This window comes from Acanthopagrus latus, chromosome 9, assembly GCF_904848185.1.
Source record: "Acanthopagrus latus isolate v.2019 chromosome 9, fAcaLat1.1, whole genome shotgun sequence".
NCBI classification, from domain to species: Eukaryota; Metazoa; Chordata; class Actinopteri; order Spariformes; family Sparidae; genus Acanthopagrus; species Acanthopagrus latus.
The window spans coordinates 9891181-9904054 of record NC_051047.1 but is presented as its reverse complement, the minus strand read 5'-3'; the positions used below and the strand labels follow the sequence as shown (position 1 = coordinate 9904054).

The 12874-nt window shown below is 40.1% G+C and overlaps 1 long non-coding RNA gene across 1 annotated transcript; it reads right to left on the bottom strand.

Moving 5' to 3' along the window:
- Positions 1-2562: 2562 nt before the first annotated feature.
- LOC119026084 lies at positions 2563-7327 on the bottom strand. Its single transcript, XR_005077033.1, has 5 exons — positions 7255-7327; positions 5489-5551; positions 5293-5422; positions 4799-4904; positions 2563-3833 (listed from the first exon to the last, which is right to left on the bottom strand). It is a non-coding gene; the product is annotated as an uncharacterized LOC119026084 (long non-coding RNA).
- Between the last annotated feature and the right edge of the window lie 5547 nt (positions 7328-12874).

Genomic DNA, 12874 nt, shown 5'->3' with positions numbered 1-12874 from the left:
ACACATGAACATACATTAAATATATAAGTTGCTATAATATAATGATACTGTATTAGATATGTGAATTGATAAATGCAGCGAAAAAGTATTCTCATAGAGTTAAGGTGCACATACACATTTATCTTTTTTTTTATTATTTGCTGATTGTTTGCTTGCCAGCCAAAGTTAATGATGAAAGCTGGAAAATGCATGCAATGTTTACGCCATATTTGTTTTTCTGAGGCACATATGCGGTTTTGTTGTCCGTCCCATCGCTGGCACACGCTGACTGTCACATGGCAGCCGTGCAGCACAAGGCCAGGCGACAGAGAAGCGGAGCCTGTGTTTGATGATGAAGACCCATTTCTTTTCCAGGGGGACGTCTAACCTTCTGTAAGCCCCCCAGATCCACACACAGATGGACTCATCTTTCCTCCACCTCCCTCTCTCGCGATTCTCCCAGGCGGAGCCATTCATCCCGCCACAGGGAACATATGTGCTGCTTCTAGGAGGGAGTGCAAAATTGCATATAAGGGCCAGATCTGAGATCTAGCATATTTATTGTTCTGCTGGACCTTCTGTGTTGATGGACAGGCTTTGTAATGTGACCGCTTCTGTTGTGCCATATTCACTTTACTTTGAAGGGTCATTTCACGCATTAAAGTGTGTTTACGGGGTTTTGACGAGTACTTTTCTGCATATCTTGGAGAAAAAAAATTAAGCATAACGTGGCTCCAGAGAAAGCTCCGTGTAATCTGATGAACTGCCTCAAGTGACGTCTACAAGTTGCATCATGGGTAATATAGGCCCCAGGTTTTGGAAAGGAAGTAGAATGTGTTCAATAAATAAGGCGGTATCTCTGGTTCCACTGTATGCATTTTGATAATCTGTTTTCTAAACTGTCCATAATGAGTCCACTTGTTTTGAAGGGGTGCAATGCTCGACCAGCGGACTTTCCAACGACGCCATCACTGTGAGTGACATCACTGGGGGCAACTTACCAGATCAGGCTGCTTCCTCTGGAGCCACACAAATGCAGTAACGCTCCCCAAGACGGTTAAACACACTCTAAAGCATAAAATTGGTGGAGTTACCTTTTAAAATAAGGTTGATATAGTCTTTTAGCCTAGACTGATGAATTAGTACAACATGAGGAAAGGCCATGAAGAGTACTGACGGTAATTTCTGTCAGAGAGTGAGGCGATATTGCTCACCCCGGGTGATCATGTAGTTTCTGGGCTCTCTTCCTCAAAGGTGTCAGCGTGTAGTTTGATGATAAAAGAATTCTGCGGAGGCAAGGCTGGGTGGAATGATAGTATAGTATAGAGCAATCTTTATCGAAAGAGTTCTTCAAGCCAGCGTCCGAATTCAGACTGCGGCCGCCCTCTGGAGTTCTCAGATCTATGGAGGAGGTAATGCCAAACGGCTTCACCCTCGGCTCTATCAGAAGTCCTATCGAACCTTCAATCTTTGGAGATCTACCAAATGCCACCCACTGATTCTCTACTCGTGGGATCCTTCTTAAAGTCCCTTAGGCTGTACCTGCCTACTTCTAACTGGTTACTGCGGTGGGTTGGGGGTCCATCTGTCCAATCGATTAGAAAAGGAGGTGGTCTATCTCCCTGCTCATCTCTTCAACTCATTTAAGCTGAGTTGAAGTAAAGCCCAGAATGTGTTGCCGTCCAGAAACCTCAATCATCACGCAGGTTGTTGGCCATTTCAGGTTGTGCTTAAAAGCCAATTACCTCATCTAATATTCCTTTCACTTCAACAATGGCTGAGGATGATTAAATGCAGTTTCCATCTGGGTAGTGGGCTATTAAATGTCCCCACCTCTGCCACTCTGTAATCAGCTCTTCATTTATTTTTTTCTAAAGAAGAATATAGAACTGAGAGCGTAAGATTACTGTCAGGTACTTGCAAAGGCAATAATGAAGTCAAACCGGGATTGACTTTGGGGGTATTACAGTTGTTATTGTGCCTAATCTTTCTTTTGGAAAGTGTCTTAATCCAGCCAAAACAGATAGTAGACGCAGCTTTCATTAGCATCAATAAATGCCAATTTTGTCTTCACCCTACTGGTAGCGGTCACATTATATATAATCTAGACTTTGCATGACAATTGAGTTAGTGCTGATCAGATTACCACACTGATTCTACGGCCAATTATAATGTTGAGTTTGTAAAAAACGATGTCAGTCAGTGCAATGTCCATCGATCGAGAAATGATGATGATCCTCCAGACCAGACTGGGTTGCTATGTTCTTTCTGACCCCGGTTGCCTGGGGTTCATGACAGGCTGTAAATTAGTTTCAGTAAAAGTGAATATTGTGTAGTTCCTGTACTGCTGAAAGCTGTTTCAGTAATAGGCAGAATTTCTGTCTGCAGTGCCTCCTGTGAAAGTTAAGACATAGCCTTACATTCCAACCAACGTCCATGGAAGTGAAGTCAGTTGATTTTATGTATTCAATGTAACTGTGCTGAATTCAAGCCAAAGCATGGTTCAAGGTATTTATAAGACTTTGTTTGGTTGTTAAGAAAAGAACACAAAGTTAAATTTGTTGCATTTTATTGAGACAGCTATTCACTTGTCAATCACAGTGGAATTCATGTTTCTAAAGGGCTTTATGCAACAGCAATTGTACTGATCGTCACAAAAGTGACATTGGAAAAGCATTTTAAAACTCCTAATACATCTACAAGCTCCAGCAATGTTGACTGCTGGCATTGTTATTCAAATCTATAAGTGCCAAAGCTCGCCCATGTCAAAGCATGTTAATGAACCTAAAATGTGATCACAGTTTTAGGATCGTCTGTAAGCGACAAGGCTACATGTATAATATATCTGAGACAGAAGTGGTATTTATGTCTATATGTTGTGCTTCAGAAAGCTGACTGCATAGTTAACTAAATGCAATGCAATTACAATCTGAAGTGCTTGAATCAACCGTGATAATTGTTAAATAGAACTAAAGCTGTTCAGAGTAATGACATGCACTGCTGACTGGAAATGAGCACTGAACAAAACTAAAGGTATTCATTTTTTAGGTAAACAGTGCTTTGACATACACTTATGTAACTTCTGTATTAGTGAATTATTGCAATTATATACCCTATAAAACATCTTAAAGCAACTACAAGGAACTTCCGTTTTCTCTTAATTCTAACTGCCCCTTTGGAAAGGGAAGGAAAGAAATAAAACATGTTTTGGCAGGGCAGTCATTAGGCACGATGGACCGGGGAACAACGTTTTCCACATTGGGCCCCTCACCCACGCCCACTCCAGGCCCAGCACCACTCATACCTGCTCGCCTTTAATACAAACACGGACAATTTAAAATAAGCTCTTGGTTTTTAGCCTCGCAGTGACACAGACAAGGTCTCTAAACTCTCAGATAAAAGCACATCGAGGCCACGCTTTGTTTTTCCCAAACCTACATACGTGCACTCAAAGCACACAAGGTAAGGTCAGTTATTTTAAAACACAGGGGAAATTATTTTTCATATAAAACTATAACCATTACATCTAGATTCCTCATTTTATTTTAAAAGAACACAAGGAGAGAAAAATGTGCACCACTGAATTAGTGATAAGAGAGAAGTTAAATCAATGTAGAAATTATTGCAGGGGACAAATCATGACATTCAATCGTGCTTTTTGAAAAATTACTGTTACTCTTCATCTATAAAACTAAAAACATTCAAAGGCTACATTAATTGATAAAATTTTGTGCAGAACTAATGTACAATGCAGCTGAAATGAGGACAATAATAATAATGCAGTATTAACAGAGGTTTATGAGTCCCTCCCTCAGTGCCGCTCTGCATATCGACGCTCCCTTCTAGCTCAGTTTCTGATGGAGGTGATAAACAGTGCAATTAGTTTAGGACGATCAATTCACAACTGTAAGTATCAGTAAACAACAGCAGGCTGTGATATAGCCTTATAGGGCAGTGCAGTGAATTATTTTTAAATCTATTTAAGTGAGCGTGCGAGCGTCACCGAAAGGTTAAGAATGAAGCTCTATTTACAGGTCTGCCTGGGTCTTCACCAGTGTCGTACCTGCCACTTCTTCGTGCTTTTATTTGGCCACTTTCTCTCTTCTTCATTCATTTTCTTGCTCTGTCAATACACTGGCCTTTCTTTAATGACTCTCTGATCGCTGGTGAGATATTTTCACTTTGTAGGTCTGTTTACTTTACATTAGCAGCACGTGTGTGCTGTTAAAATGTGTTTTAATGATAACCATACACTTATTTCATCATGTCAATACATATACATTTTATTGTCAGTGATAAAGGTCAGAAAGTAAATTGACCCCATTTAAGGGTCAGTCACAATACTTTCCATGGGCGCCCCCGGGCCTTTGCCCAGGGTCATCTGTATCCTCAGAACCCTGTACCCAGGCCTGAATGATAGGCCTGTGTAGAGATTTAGCAGATTTGTAAAAAGTGGAGAATTGATTCTGAACCAGGGGCAGGCCTGGGTGAGCACTGATCATACCAGTCATCATGGTTCGTAACTGAGTGTGATACTAAGAGGGTGCATGGAAAATTACCACACAGCAAATTAACTCGGCTGAGTGTGATTAAAAATAATTTTTTGTGAAACTAATTTGCACTTACTGTAGCATAAAATTAAGGTTGCGTTGGAACAGTTGGTTCAATTTTCAGAGGACCATCAGGACTTTTGAAAATTTAATGAGGATCCAAATTGTCTCTTTCTCTCCCATTCACATCATGTATTTGTGACAACCCAACGCTGCCTCTGTCTGTTGCAGGCCAAAAGGCTGTGCAGCAGGAACACATTAATACTCACACAGAAGCATAGGTTGATCTAGTGGGGTGAAATCAAGGAAATATCTTTAGACTCCAATGTAGTCAGAATATGCGGGGATCTGGAGGAGTGCATCGGATGGATCTAACTGGAAAAAAAAAAAAATGATGAAAAATGCTACCATGTCACTTTGCTCATCAGTCTCGTGATGTGAAGAGAATAGCTTTTTGTGACAGGTCAGAGGTTACAGGTCAGTCAAGGGTTAAATGGGCGACCTTTCAACTCTTGAATCAAATCAACACACCATCCATCCCAACTGGTATTTAAGAGGAGAGGAATAAAAAGCCATATCAGATGTAATAATCTGAATGAATACGCATGAAAAATGTCCCTAGGCAGTAACTCTCAGTCACCACGGTTCACGTTTTTTAGGTGAAATACTTTAAACGACGTTTAGTTTTGGAGCTCCACCAGTCAGCTTGACGCTTACTGTGTGTGTGTGTGTGTGTGTGTGTGTGTGTGTGTGTGTGTGGTACCTTTCCTTCATGTGGCTGACATGGATATTGGCCTACTTGAGGAGAAGGGAGCGGATCTTTATGAGCTCCTCATGATAAGGCGGGGAGACATTAGGGTGACGGGTGTTCTAACCCGTCTTCCTCATTGTCACTGTGTGGAAGAGAAATGTTAAAAGATGACAGCAGAGAGAGCAAGCAGAATATAATCATCCTTTACCTCTGCATGGCCTCCATCCAGCAGAGCCTCTTTTCTCGTCCTCTGCAGACATCCGTGGTCTGTCTGAAATGACAGAATAAGAGGCCATGACTGACTTTGATTTGTTAGAGGTGACATGGGTGCTCGCCTGGTTGTCTGAATAGTGTCTCAGTCCATACAGACAGAAGTACAAAGAGTGCACCAGTGATTTTGCCCCCTGCTGGTGACATGTAGCCTAGTTCGCACCTCTGAATCACGACCCAAATGTGACATTAAGAATGGGCAAATCATCTTACTATACATAGTATCATGGAAAATGCAATGTTTATGGAATGGCATGTACATTTCAGCTGTATAGTATATGAATTCTGCTCAAAATTTGACCAATTAATTTAGCCAACAAACTTAAGATAGTAGCACAAGCTAAATATGAAGTCCTAGAAAAACTCCTAGAAAAACAAATGTTCAACCAAGTGTGGGAAGTGAAAACAAAGCTGGGAACACAGCACTTAATCTCTTACACCCTTATCACCTTAAAAGTCAATATGGCAACCTTATAAATAAAAGATGGCCATATGTAGAGATCAAGCAGATACAGAGAAGCATTCTTTCATTCATTCATTCATTGTGAAAGTGAATCAAAACTAAATGCTTAAAGACGCTACAAGTTTTGTCGAACTAAGGGGAGACGGGTAGTAATCTGTTTGTTCACCATTACAAGAAAGTTGTAAACAAATGATCCTGGCGGGGTTGGATATGTGACTTGTCACTGATTGGTTAGTGCAAAACAATTTAAAATAACCTCCCTCCCAACAGGAAATCCTCCAGCATGATCCCAATGTCACACTGACTGAATGAGGTGAAACAAAATACCAAATCAATCCAATTATTAGGCAACTGTCAACAAAGAAGCGCTCAACTAAACCACATCTGTCAATGATCCAAAGTTAGAATCCGAACCTACACAGTGGCACTCTCAGGTGGAAGATGTCAACTAGTTCAAGGTGAGAGCAACAAATTTCAGAAATTACAGGACTGATCTGAATTTTGGTCTTTGTCAAGGTTTTTTTTTGTCTCATAGCTCAAAATCTTGCAGCAGGATCAGAAAGGGTTGATCCCAGATCTGTGGATGTTGGTAACCTTGTACCTACAGCGAGAGAGCCACAGGAGGGCATGTTTCTGCCTCGGGCTGGACACCTGTAGTTGAAAGGGCTGTCTTAAAGCAAAGGATATGAAAGGCCTGAGCTTCGATGAGAAAGTGTAAAAGCAACTGTGTCAGAGGGAGTAGCTGCATGGAGGGAATGTGGATTTCAAGCATTATTTATGGGGGTTTTACAGTTCAGTTGATACCAGACACATCTTGTTACTGCTACACCCTGTTTTGTGAACATTCAAGGTCAAATTTTACTTGGTTTTCTTTCTTTGAATTGTCAGATTTTTAAAAAATCTAGGACCTATATGTCCCGGCATTGTATCTATGTTTATAGCTCTTCATTTCTGCACATTATGTCACTGATTTTTTTAAGTTGTGATATGTGTAAATTATGTAAACTGTGCACAATGGTGAGTGGTACCCTTGTTTTTGACCTCACAAAAGAATTACATTATTTACGTTGCAGCATTTTCCAACTTTTCTGCCTCCCTTTGTCAGGTTACACAGAATGGGACCCGAAAGTAAGACACATAAGCAGGCAGGTAAGGAACAAAGAGCAAGCTTTAATTATAGCTGAAATCCAGATTCCCCCCCCCCAAAAAAAAGTATCAAATCAAAAGGAAAGGGTACAAACCTGGAATGACTCGGGGAATTAACACAAGAAAGACACAATGGAGAGATGAAAGCGGGAGACACAGGATCAGAGCACAAAAGGCAAGAAAGAAAGCAGAGCGCACATAGACTATCTACACAAGGGCTGATTAATAATAGGCCACAGGTGAACACAGAGGAAATGGAAAGTAAAACAGGACACATGAGGACAGAACTTCAAAATAAAACCACAACTAAAACCATAACACTCCTGATCTGATTTGCTTTGATTTGATTTAATCTTAGTGTTAAATGGTCGTAAAACTGATTATTAAGACTCAAGCAAGACATTTTAATGGTCACTAAAATTTAAAGTTTTTATGAACACGGCAAACTCCTCCTTGATAAACTTTTCACTAAGGCTGTGAATGTGGAGGTGACATAAAAACTGACTAGTATTAACAAGACCACAAAGTCACTAGCCAAAAATAGAATCAAATTAATACACACAATGCTGGCCAATCAAATATGTGCAAAGTCATATTCCAGGAGATCGCTTTGTAACAACAACAACAATCTGCTTCTGCTATTTGCCTTGTGATTGTCAAGATGTACAATAGCACAAAATGACTGTTGGTTGAAAAATCTTGATAAGCCTTAAAGCTCAAATAAATGTATAATTTAGACTCATAATGGGCTTTCTAAGCACATTTTGTCTTCTCATTGAGCCTCTAGCAATGTGCCCACATTCATGTGGACGCTTGTTAAACAGATTTGTTCCTTGTTAAGAGTTTGTATACGATGTTGTTAAGTGTTATTGAAAAGTTGCTCCGCAAGGTTCAATCCTTCCACCATTTGTATTTTCTATATCCATCAATAATCAATAAGGAACTGTGGTTCCTTGATTGTATTACTCATTTGCATGCAAATGACACAATATCACATATAAATTCATTAATTGGGTAAACCAATGTCTCAGCTATCTTTATTCCAAATTTAATCTTGATTTTATGCAGACTGACACTCTATTTGGCTGTGCACAGGGAAGAAATTGTCACTGGTGTCAGTATGTGTCTGTTAAATTGCGTGAGGTGTATTCACACAGGTGCTGCTTTTGTTTCTGAAATGTTGTTGCGTTACATGAAATGTTTTATGAGACATACTGTATTCTCTGACAGATATCTTCTGAAATGTTATTGTGATCTCTGAAGTGTTGTGAGAAATGTTATTGAGTATTCTGATATATTTTGTGAAAGATGTTTTGTGAAATTTTTGGAGGAATGTTCTTCAAAACGTTTTGTTTTCCAAAATATTTTTGTGAAATGTCTTTTTTTTTTAATGTCTCCAGAGTTGTATTTTTTTTCTGAAATGTTGTTTATGATGAAGTGTTTTGTGAACTGTTTTTGAAATATTTTGAGAAACAAGTTTTCTGAATGTTTTTCAGATGTTTTGTCCAATGTCTTTTGAGAAATCAAACTAGGGGGCATGCTGACCACCATCTACTGTAGGTAATACCTATATTGTAAAGTTCTTTGATCAACCCCCCATTCAAAAAGCAAACAAACTGTCATACTGAACCCTGAAAAGGTGTTTGAAGGAACTGGGACCGATGCTGGCAGCAGTGAAATGACATTTAACTTGCTAGGGATTGGGTTCAGTGTAATCACAAACAAGAATGGTTGTCCTACATTTTTTTTTACAAGTGTTTTCTCATATATTGTGAGGTCTTCTAAAAATATTTTCATCTTTTATGCAGTTTCATGTCTCCTGATGTGTTTTCTGAAATTTCAATCAATTATGATTTCAGTATTATAAAAATCCAACCGCGCATGTGAACTCATCCACCTGCACCATGGCACACCAATCATCTTACAACTACAAACACAGACAGTTGTTTGGTGTGCTACAGCTGTCTGTCCTTGTTTGGAATTGTTTGGTGATGTGGTCACATTTGTCATGTTTGTAGACGTTTGATGAGGTTTGGTAAATTTACCATGCTTTTAAATGGACAATTATCCAGACAGATTGTACATAGTACATGTATCCATAGCAACGCAGCTCACGCATTCATACCATTAGTGGTAAACTCATTCATAGTTCCTAGATGCCAATATGTTTTGCATTTAGACTGTGACCTGATGAAGCTTGCCTAATTGGAAACTGTTTCCAAAAACGTCAAAGTGACCATAAATCGCTCCCCTGGAGAGAATCAGTCCCTGTAATAAGTACTTTGACATTTAAGTGGTGTCACCTTTCTGACTGCCCATAGTACTTCTCTGGAGTGACTTGAATGAAGATAACAAAACAAAATCTGTCTTCATTTTCCAGCTCACAGCAAAAATGTACTCCTTTCAGTTGTATTCGTAATAGCCACTGTTTTGCTCCAGTTTTTCTTTCAGTATTTCCAACATTTCTGGCATTTTGCATGATGCGTGAATACAGATTCTACCAGTTCCCAATGTCAAATGCCAATGCCACTTCCCTGTTGTATTTTATTTTATTTTATTTTTTTTGTTCATCCGTTTTGTTTTTAAGGCTACCGCCTTTCATTCACTGCATCCAGGGTCATCGTGGCCATAAAAGTCTTGAGAGAGAGCCCGAGAGCTTTACTTATGCCACACTGTGGTCACTCCCCAGGCCTCAGAGCTACAGGCCTAGCTGATCTCAGCTTGTACTCCTTCTCTCCTCTGTGACTAAGTCTCTTCCACCCAAAGTTAATTTTTAATGACACACTTTGTTATGTAGGTCCATAGGGGGCCCTTAGTGGCTGTGCTTTAATAAAGAGAGTCTCACTGCTTACTCCCTTCTGAGAAGGCTTCATTAAAACTGGCGACAGAAAAAAAAGGTCTTTCAAGTCCCAGATTTGGGCCTGTCTAAACTTTATATTTCTCAGTCCATCTGTCTGTCTACTGTTTTATGAGTTTATTTTCATTTTAACATCTATGGTCATAATAAACAAATAAGATATTGAAGGACAGATGATGTGACCCCCTAAGGGCCACTTCATAACTGTAGTGGAGTGTTTGTTGGAGTGCGTCCATGGGGGGGTGGGGTAGAGAGACAAGGTACACAGACACCATCAATCTTCATCAATAACACCGTATTGTTGTCTTATGATATCATCAGAGCCACCATCTATATCCTTCAGTGACAATATCAGCCACAAGGCAATGTCTCTTAAACTATCCTGTAGAAAGGGTTTGATATACTATGATGAATATAAATATCATATAATATTTGAGGGGTAGCTTAGAAGAGCAGTAATTCAGGATATTATATTGCCATGTATTTTTTCACTTCTTCACAAAACATGAATATGTTGACGGATGTCATTTTCTTCCCACCAAGCATCCTGCAGAAATGTTTTACCATATCTGATTCAAACTGTCTCCCCATTTCTGTGTGCAGTGTTTCCATCACACCATGTTCCAATATGTAATTCTGTAAGAGGCACTCAGCAACTGTGGCCGCTTTTTGGTCAGCGATGGCATACAGGTTAACAAACTCAGTGAAATAGTCCTCAACAACCAAAACATACCGGTTGCCTCTAGCGGTGACCAGCAACCTAAGTATGTCAGCTGCGACACGTTGGAAAGGCCTCTCCACCTACGAAGTTCTCATCGGGGCATGATGTTGGGCTACTGGGGACTTCCTTCTTTGACAGCCACACAACCCTGCACAACAGTCCATCAATAAAAGTCAGCTGGGGAAACTCATGCCACAGTCTGTTTAAACCCCGACCAGCATCCTTTAACCTCCACCTAAGGGGTCTCTGACCCTCCTCCAGCCAGGCCAACACCTGTCCGATGTCAGCATCACTCTTTTGGAGCTCCCTGACATTGGAGCCATTGTGTGACAGAGTGTAGATTAAGGCCCGATCCACACAAGCTTGGGGGTCGGAAGGCAAATGTGGGCTGGGGCTTGGAGCTGGCGTCTGCTGTAGGGGCAGTCAAAGCTGATTGACAGGGTTTCCCAGATGTTGAACTTTTGATATGTAGATGTCGACCACAGCATACATAATGCCACAGATTTGAAGGAATGCTTAATGAGATATTTCTGTATCAAAAACTCTTTATATGTTCTGTAGGTTTTGTGGCATTAAGTTGTTTACAAACTTCCATTTTGTTATGCAACTCTGTGTTGTATAAAGACAAATAAATCACCTTGTACCATGAACACACAAATGCATAGACCAACTGCCACCCAGAACAACTTCAGAATGTGTGGTCACAATCAGTAACACCTGACAAAGATGAAAACTTCTGAAAACGTCTGATTTTGGGCTTGCACTCCAGTAAACATGGAACTGAAGTCTGCTCATGCTGGCAATCACCTCCTTCGAAAGATGTAGGTATGTGTGACTGTGGAATTTCTTCAGTCTCAAAACACTTGAAAAGATGTCCAGATCGATTTGAAAAGTTTGTGGTTGGATTTCATTGGCATTTTTTGATGACTATGTCATCAACATATAACAGATACTTCAAAATTATGTTGACATACTTCTTGGCAAAAGTGGTTAAATATTTATACAATTTTCTATTCAGTCTTGTTATTGCTATACAGATTTCAGATTGTGTGCAATGCACAACTCCATGATTCCCACTTAAATCATTGATTTGACCGTGTGTTGTACAAAAAGAAAGTTATGGAGAATCTGAGGACTGTGAAATAGTTGATTCTCTTGGATAGCACATTATGTGAGAGGTGAATGGTTTCAGATGCAGACTAAGTAAACCCTACAGGACCTGCAAAAAAACTCATTGTGTGCTGCTATGGAAACAAGTGCCCTTCAGTCTCAGTGAGTACTGGTCAGACGGGGAGAGTCATCGTTGCTGTTTTAAATTAAGTGAATGGGCAAGGTGCCAATTGAAAGTCAAACTAGCCTCAGAATCACAGCCATAGCAACCGTTGTGACGGTGTTTATCTGCTACCACAGCGCCCTGCATGACACCCTTTCACCCCACATTAGAGTAATGTCCCAGTATAGTAAATGTTGTTCGGTCGTGTATTCTGCAGATGAAATAAGGTTTACCTCCAGTTGGTTGCTCGGTATTAGATACAGGTTGCAGTACCTATTTTAATGACATAGAGAGAAATTTGAAGTTGAGTGAAGCTGCTAGTAATTGCTCTCTATTGCTGTGAAGACTTCTACTTCTGTTCACTGCCAGAATGAACACCTGGCGCTTGGCTTGTTGAAATAATAACCAAAGGGGTGGGGGTGGGGGGGGGCTGCAGCTGTGCTTTAGTTGTATTTAGCCCAAAAATTAATAAATATCTTCTAAATGCCACAACTGCCTTTAATTGCTGAAATTGATTAGACAGTTTATCGGCTGTGTCTCTTTCCTATTCTCCCATCTGTGAAAAGATGTTTTGTTTTTTTTTCCATACTTCTTCATCGGGGGAAAAAAAAATACTAAATGAGAAAACTAAATGAATGCTATCAGTAAGCCTGGAGAGAAAATGTCATAATTTCAGAATTGGACAACTGAGTGGTCTAAGTGAACTGCAGTGTGTGGGACTAGTTAGTGCTGGTAAGAGGGCAGCAATAAAAGCACGCTGGAGCACATGATTCTTCATTACAACGCAGCCTTTGGTAGCCTCTCATCTCATGTAAATCTCCTGTATGGCCAGCAAGGGAATTGCAGCGTAATTAAGGAAACAAC